The 8,229-nt window shown below is 42.2% G+C and overlaps 1 protein-coding gene across 5 annotated transcripts in view; it reads right to left on the bottom strand.

The window, feature by feature from the left end:
• Positions 1-7,059: 7,059 nt before the first annotated feature.
• LOC110527734 (inactive ubiquitin carboxyl-terminal hydrolase 54) overlaps positions 7,060-8,229 on the bottom strand; it is a 116,038-nt gene continuing 114,868 nt past the window's right edge. For all 5 annotated transcript variants that reach the window (XM_036983445.1, XM_036983442.1, XM_036983455.1 and 2 more), the window contains one exon: positions 7,060-8,229. This exon is cut by the window's right edge and continues 1,873 nt beyond it. The gene's annotated coding sequence lies outside the window, so the exon portion shown is untranslated.

An 8,229-nucleotide genomic window follows, 5' to 3' on the forward strand; every position in this document is an offset into this window, starting at 1 on the left:
GTATTTTCAATGCTTTGAATAGGCCTATCCTTGCCATCTACTGGACTGGTCATGTTACTAATTCTACACTGTCAATGAAACAGAGATGAGTAAACTACATGAATACATGTAACTAAAATAAAATAAAATAATAGAGCCTGTTAATCACTTGTAAGAAAGTAGATATATTTGACACTTCCCAATATAACAATTGACTACATATTGTACCTAAACAGCAGTCAATTTAACATAATCTATTGCAAAACAGGGGATTACAGAATCCGGATCATTCTTATCCAGTTTAAAGCTTTAAAAAAACTTGGCCCTGAAGGGGAGTTGATTTCAGGAGATTCCTTCATGCCATGGCTTTCCTGCTCAGTCTTATTCTGGGCTTTTGCATTTCTGTAATGTTATCTCAATTCTAAAATGGTCTTTACAAGTCATATCGGATGACCAAATCTGAAACCTAATACGAATTATCACATTCAAAGTTTTGGAATAACCAATGTTACGATTTCCGCTCCGAAAGTTTAGAAAAAACTGGGTGCAGAGGATTTGAGACCCACAGGCGGTCTTCTGGTTGAGATTGCAGCATCTCCAGGTTGACATGAAGGGGCACTGCAGTCTGTATAGAAGGACACACACCTAATTAAGAAGCCTCCAGGTTGCATCCATGCACCCATTTCAGTCAGTTCATTGTTATTTCATTCATTTCATTCATTTCATTCATTTCATCACACATGGGGACACAGTCATTACTTTGCATGACACACTAACAGATGTAACAAAATGAAGAATGGGAGGGTGAGAAGTGTTTAGCATGCAGAGTTAATGCAACCTGATTCCATTATTGAAGCCCAGTGGAGATGCTCTCCTTCTATAACAGGCATTAGGCAAGTCCTCTGGCCTCACTGACCCGCATGCATAATATTTACAGTATGATACCATGTGATCTGGCTAGGTGAAAGTCTGGGCTCTAGTTATTATAGTTATATGATAAGCATTGGCCCTGATAATGGAGGCTATTCACTTTCATTTGGAGGGCTGTTTTCTGTGTCTAAGACACCCACTTCATTTGTTTTAGATGTTTTCTGTGTCTAAGACACCCACTTCATTTGTTTTAGATGTTTCCTGTGTCTAATACACCCACTTCATTTGTTTTAGATGTTTTCTGTGTGTAAGACACCCACTTCATTTGTTGTAGATGTTTTCTGTGTCTAAGACACCCACTTCATTTGTTTTAGATGTTTTCTGTGTCTGAGACACCCACTTCATTTGTTTTAGATGTTTTCTGTGTCTAAGACACCCACTTCATTTGTTTTAGATGTTTTCTGTGTTTTCTGGTTATTTGGTTATTCAGTGTTCTGTTAATATTTCATTAAAATGGACACTTACCACGCTGCGTTTTGGTCCGATCTTTCATACTCCTCATTAGATGAAGAAGATCGTTACAGAACTACCCACCAAAAAAGGACCAAGCAACGTGGTAACAAGGAGCAGAGGGTTCTGGACTCCTGGACTTAGGAGGAGATACTAGACGGTAAGGGACCCTGGGCACAGGCTGGGGAATATCGCCGCCCTAAGGAAGAACTGGAGGCAGCGAAAGCTGAGCGGCGGCGATATGAGGTAAGGCAGCGCAACAGGCACGAGAGGCAGACCCCCAAACTTTTTTTCTGGGGGGGGGGGGGGGGGGGGGGGGGGGTACACAGGGAGATTGGCGGAGTCAGGCGATAGACCTGAGCCAACTCCCCGTGCTTACCGGAAGAAGCGTAGTACTGTGAAGGCACCGTGATATGCGGTCAAGCGCACAGTGTCGCCAGTACGCGCTCATAGCCGGGTGCGCTATAGGCCAGCCCCCTGGCCAGCCCCCGGCAAGTGCCATGCGAGAGTGGGCATCCAGCCAGGGCGTATTGTGCCGGCTCAGCGTGTTTGGTCTCCGGTATGCCGTTTCGGCCCAGGGTATCCTGCGCCGGCTCTGCGTGCTGTGTCTCCGGGGCGCTGGGAGGGTGCAGTGCATCCTATGCCGGGCGAATGTGGGCATTGAGCCTAAGGGAGAGGTGCGAGTGGTATGCACCAGATCTCCAGTGCTCACCCACAGCCCGGTTCAACCTGTGCCTGCACTCTGGAGGGTCCGGGATAAAGTGGTCATCCAGCCTGGAGGAGTGGTGCCAAGGCTGCGCACCAGAGCTCCAGTGCTCCCCCACAGCCCGGTCCATCCGGTGCCTCCTTCACACACCAGGCTGTCTCTCCTCCTCCCTCCAGGTTCTACCTGTCCGGCGCTTCCAGAGTCTCCCTCCTGTCCGGAGCTGCCAGAGCCGCCCGTCAGTCAGGAGCTGCCAGAGCCGCCTGTCAGTCAGGAGCTGCCAGTCAGTCAGGAGCGGCCAGTCAGTCAGGAGCGGCCAGAGTCTGCCGCCCTTCACTCCGTCGCTGCCAGAGTCTCCCGCCTATTCGGGGCCCGCTGCAAGGGCCCCCAGTCCACTTAAGTGGGCCAAGACTATGGTGGAGTGGGGTCCACGTCCCGCGCCAGAGCCGCCACCGCGGACAGGTGCCCACCCAGACCCCCTCCTATGGGATTAGGTTTTGCGGCTGGTACTGTCACGTCCTGACCTTAGTTCCTTTTTTATGTCTCTATTTTAGTTGGTCAGGGCGTGATTTGGGTTGGGCATTCAATGTTTTTGTTCTATGTTATGTATTTCTGTTTTTGGCCTGGTATGGTTCCCAATCAGAGGCAGCTGTCAATCGTTGTCTCTGATTGAGAACCATACTTAGGCAGCCTGTTTTCCCACTATGGGTTGTGGGTAGATGTTTTCTGTGTTTCACCATACAGAACTGTTTAGATGTTCATTGTTTCACTTTAGTTATTTGGTTATTCAGTGTTCTGTTATATTTCATTAAAATGGACACTTACCACGCTGCGTTTTGGTCCGATCTTTCATATTCCTCATCAGATGAAGAAGATCGTTACGATAATGATGACAACCCTTCACTAAAACTGACTTAAGAGTATCACAGAATACAACCACATAATTAGCCGTATGTGGTTCGGTCTGTGTCTACACCCTTGGGGAAAAAAAGGGTTCTTCGCCTGTCCCATAGGAGAACACTTTTTGGTTCCAGATAGAACTCTTTTTGGGTTCCATGTAGAATCCTCTGTATATATTTTTTTTTTACATGGAAACCAAAAGGTTTTTTTCTACCTGGAACCAAAAAGGGTTCTTTCTTCCTGTAACCAAAAAGGGTTCTTTCTTCCTGGAACCAAAAAGGGTTCTTTCTTCCTGTAACCAAAAAGGGTTCTTTCTTCCTGTAACCAAAAAGGGTTCTTTCTTCCTGGAACCAAAAAGGGTTCTTTCTTCCTGGAACCAAAAAGGGTTCTTCAAAGGGTTCTCCTATGGGGACTGCCGAAGAAGTGTTTTTTTCTTCTTTTCTTTTAGGGGGGGGGGGGATCAGCTTAATATTGTGGATAGATTGTTGCTTCCATCAATGTAATTGGCTGCATCATTTCCAATCCCCCATATCTTTTTTTGGTAAATATATATATATACATACTTACATACACGTACATACCCATATATATATATATATATATATATATATATATATATATATATATATATATATATATATATATATATATATACATGCATACATAAACATTCATACAGTGCATTGCGAAAGTATTCGGCCCCCTTGAACTTTGCGACCTTTTGCACATTTCAGGCTTCAAACATAAAGATATAAAACTGTATTTTTTTGTGAACAATCAACAACAAGTGGGACACAATCATGAAGTGGAACGACATTTATTGGATATTTCAAACTTTTTTAACAAATCAAAAACTGAAAAATTGGGCGTGCAAAATTATTCAGCCCCCTTAAGTTAATACTTTGTAGCGCCACCTTTTGCTGTGATTACAGCTGTAAGTCGCTTGAGGTATGTCTCTATCAGTTTTGCACATCGAGAGACTGAAATTTTTTCCCATTCCTCCTTGCAAAACAGCTCGAGCTCAGTGAGGTTGGATGGAGAGCATTTGTGAACAGCAGTTTTCAGTTCTTTCCACAGATTCTCGATTGGATTCAGGTCTGGACTTTGACTTGGCCATTCTAACACCTGGATATGTTTATTTTTGAACCATTCCATTGTAGATTTTGCTTTATGTTTTGGATCATTGTCTTGTTGGAAGACAAATCTCCGTCCCAGTCTCAGGTCTTTTGCAGATTCCATCAGGTTTTCTTCCAGAATGGTCCTTTATTTGGCTCCATCCATCTTCCCATCAATTTTAACCATCTTCCCTGTCCCTGCTGAAGAAAAGCAGGCCCAAACCATGATGCTGCCACCACCATGTTTGACAGTGTGGATGGTGTGTTCAGGGTGATGAGCTGTGTTGCTTTTACGCCAAACATAATGTTTTGCATTGTTGCCAAAAAGTTACATTTTGGTTTCATCTGACCAGAGCACCTTCTTCCACATGTTTGGTGTGTCTCCCAGGTGGCTCGTGGCAAACTTTAAACAACACTTTTTATGGATATCTTTAAGAAATGGCTTTCTTCTTGCCACTCTTCCATAAAGGCCAGATTTGTGCAATATACGACTGATTGTTGTCCTATGGACAGAGTCTCCCACCTCAGCTGTAGATCTCTGCAGTTCATCCAGAGTGATCATGGGCCTCTTGGCTGCATCTCTGATCAGTCTTCTCCTTGTATGAGCTGAAAGTTTAGAGGGACGGCCAGGTCTTGGTAGATTTTCAGTGGTCTGATACTCCTTCCATTTCAATATTATCGCTTGCACAGTGCTCCTTGGGATGTTTAAAGCTTGGGAAATCTTTTTGTATCCAAATCCGGCTTAAAACTTCTTCACAACAGTATCTCGGACCTGCCTGGTGTGTTCCTTGTTCTTCATGATGCTCTCTGCGCTTTTAACGGACCTCTGAGACTATCACAGTGCAGGTGCATTTATACAGAGACTTGATTACACACAGGTGGATTGTATTTTACATCATCAGTAGTCATTTAGGTCAACATTGGATCATTCAGAGATCCTCACTGAACTTCTGGAGAGAGTTTGCTGCACTGAAAGTAAAGGGGCTGAATAATTTTGCACGCCCAATTTTTCAGTTTTTGATTTGTTAAAAAAGTTTGAAATATCCAATAAATGTCGTTCCACTTCATGATTGTGTCCCACTTGTTGTTGATTGTTCACAAAAAAATACAGTTTTATATCTTTATGTTTGAAGCCTGAAATGTGGCAAAAGGTCGCAAAGTTCAAGGGGGCCGAATACTTTCGCAATGCACTGTATATATAAATACATACACACACACACATATATACATACTTTGTTTAGAATATACCTTTATTATTCCCTGCAAACCCTACCACCCTTCCCTCAATTGAAGTAAACTAATGAACAATAACACTTAGGCTTCTACCTTCAGTTTATACATATTATACACATTTTACAGACACAATCTATTGTACAATTGTTATATTTTGTTTGTTTTTAGTCCTTCCTCTATTTCTGATGTCCATCCAGTTTGATTTCTATTTGTAACTGTGCTATTTCACAACATTTCTGAACCGTTTTAGGTTTTTAGATAGCTCTTTTTTTAGGCACACTATGGTTTTGCCTCTGAGCAGAGGTAATATACTGGACACACTCTATGGGTCACTAACAGAATTAGTACAACAGAATATCTCATCAGAGTGTCTACAAAGAGATCATCTTAACTACCCTAAACAGGAAAGTCCCTGTATTTTACCCACTAGAGCAGAGAAGGGCAGTCCTGACAGCTGTGTGCACTATGCAGACATGTACTATGCAGACATGTGTTCCAGCTCAGATCTAACATGCCTGGTTCCACATAACTTTGATCTACATTCAAGAGCATGAGTTTATTCAGGACGGACGGAGGATGCAAGGTTACAAAGCGTTTATATAGAAATATTCTGTGTGGATTACCCTTTGGAGAAAAGGTAATGGTGTCACCTCATTTCTATCTGGAATGTTCTGAGCATTTCATCCTTCTGAGCAGAGCCCATGAATGGCTGATTCGTTAAATCAGGTTTAGAGCTAAGCTGGAATGAAATCCTGCAAATCCAGCAAACCCAATGAAGTGGAAACAGCCACTCCAGCTGTGACCGTGACCATACTGTAGACTGCAGTGTATAGTATAAACTGTCCTCACCCAACAGGGTTAGTTTCAGCGGGAGGGTATAAACAGCATTAAGTTATATTTTCATAGTCCTCCCTCACTCGGCGCCTCCCGGGGTGTATTATATTCTGTGTGCTTCATTCAAGGCCCTGCAGTCTGAAGGCTGGCTGAGAAAGAGCTGGACATGGAGATTAAAAGTTTCTCTCCCTGACAGATACACACACAAAGGCATTCTCATGTGCAAACACTGGTATTCACACACTGCCATTTGAGGTAAAAGTCAGCAAGCACTAAGTTAACTGTCCTTTCTTTTGACATTTGTCCAAATTCTCAAGTTGGGGCGCTTTTTTTTTTTTTTACTAAAGGAGGGAGCAGGACATTGTTGTAGTCATTCTCAGCCTTACTGGCCACAAGCAGAAGTGTCATATAATCTTTACACGGACTAAGGTCAGTGAGTGACTAACCTATAGAGCACGGTTACAATTTGAGAAGGTTCTGTCACACACATTTCCGGATGGATATTGTGATTTATCGTGTGTAATGAAGCCCCACCTCGCAGCCCATGCAACCCCAAACTGTTCACACCCCTCTTGTTGGCGGAGTGAAAATTGTGGGGTTTTAAAGCTAATTTCCTGCAATTATAAAACATTTTACAGGGCAGGAATATTTGTGTTGCTGTTTTAAAGATCCTTTCCTACAATTCTACACATTTTTGCTTGTCTTATGTGTGTTTATATGATATGGGGTCGAAACCAGACGGTTCCAATACGGTCCGTATTGATCGCGGTCAGCCAGTTGAGTATGGGGGCTATAGAGCATCTTAAGAGTCAGGAGCTTTTCCTGATCACATGATCTGACATGGAAAAATGCTGGGCCCTAGTTGTAGCCTACAACATAGCATAGTATAGCATAGTCACACAGAAACAGACAATCTTCATACTCTGCTCCTGTTTGGAGCACTTTGTAACAACTTTATTGCAAAAATACAAGTCCCATCTGCTAGCACAGCATTTACAAACTAAGTCCAAAATGGAAATCTGTCAACCCTTCCTTTATATTACCAAGAAAACACACCCTCTTAACATTTAAGTTCGAAGGATATCATTATCTGTACACAAATTTACACTGTTCAGCTGTCGCAGTATCTGTTTATTAGCATGTTAAATAAAAGAAAATGGACACCTGTCACCTGCTCTTCTACTGACAATCCACGAGGGGGCAGTGTTGCATAATGTACACAAACTAAGGATTATTAATTCCTTTTCATCAAAATGACTCACTAAAGTGGCACTCTTTGGTTAAGTGTTAAACATCTGCAACAATCCAATTACATTTCTGTTTTAGAGACTGTTTTCCCCAAAGAAGGACAACACCACTCGCACCCGGTGAATTGCACTGCAGTTGAGCATCCTAAATTCTTTATTTAACAGATGATTTTAGCAATTGTTTTATCTTAAGACACTCAACTTTCTTCACTAAGCTCCATTCTCTTCATATTCCCTCGGTTATATCTACAGTGTAGAAAAATACCTGTACAAATATTCCAAAACAAATATCAGCAATATTGTAGAATTAAAAAAAAACATCATTTAGTAATTTCCTCCATTTCAGATTGTAGATAACGTAAGTGTATTTTGTAAGGCTGTAGCTCGCTTTTCCTCCCAAGCCAAAAAAGTGACTTCACTGTAATTGGGGCTCTAATGATCCATAAGTTTACATCATCAGATCTAAAAAATCTGCCTCAAAAACGAGACACATTTGTATTTTGTTGTATTCCAGAGCTACTGTATAAATCAGCGTCTTAGTAATATTTGGGTTGAGATTTCAATTAGGAAGTAATTAGCCCTCCCCGGTGTTGGCGCGTCACGAAGACAAAACATCAAGAAAAAATGTAAATGGATCTAACGTTCAAGATTCAACAAGTACGATTTGCTGAAAGACATTGAATTGACACAGCGTGTTCTCTGTAAAGTACACTGTCACTACATTCTCTCTACGAGCCTGAACCTCTCTACTTCCTTAGCCCTCCAGATCACCATCCTCTAAATATCTCAAGTCTTTAAAGTACAAAAATAGGTTAATAACATTGAGCACCTCCCGTAA

Source organism: Oncorhynchus mykiss, chromosome 1 (assembly GCF_013265735.2).
Source record: "Oncorhynchus mykiss isolate Arlee chromosome 1, USDA_OmykA_1.1, whole genome shotgun sequence".
Lineage (NCBI taxonomy): Eukaryota > Metazoa > Chordata > Actinopteri > Salmoniformes > Salmonidae > Oncorhynchus > Oncorhynchus mykiss.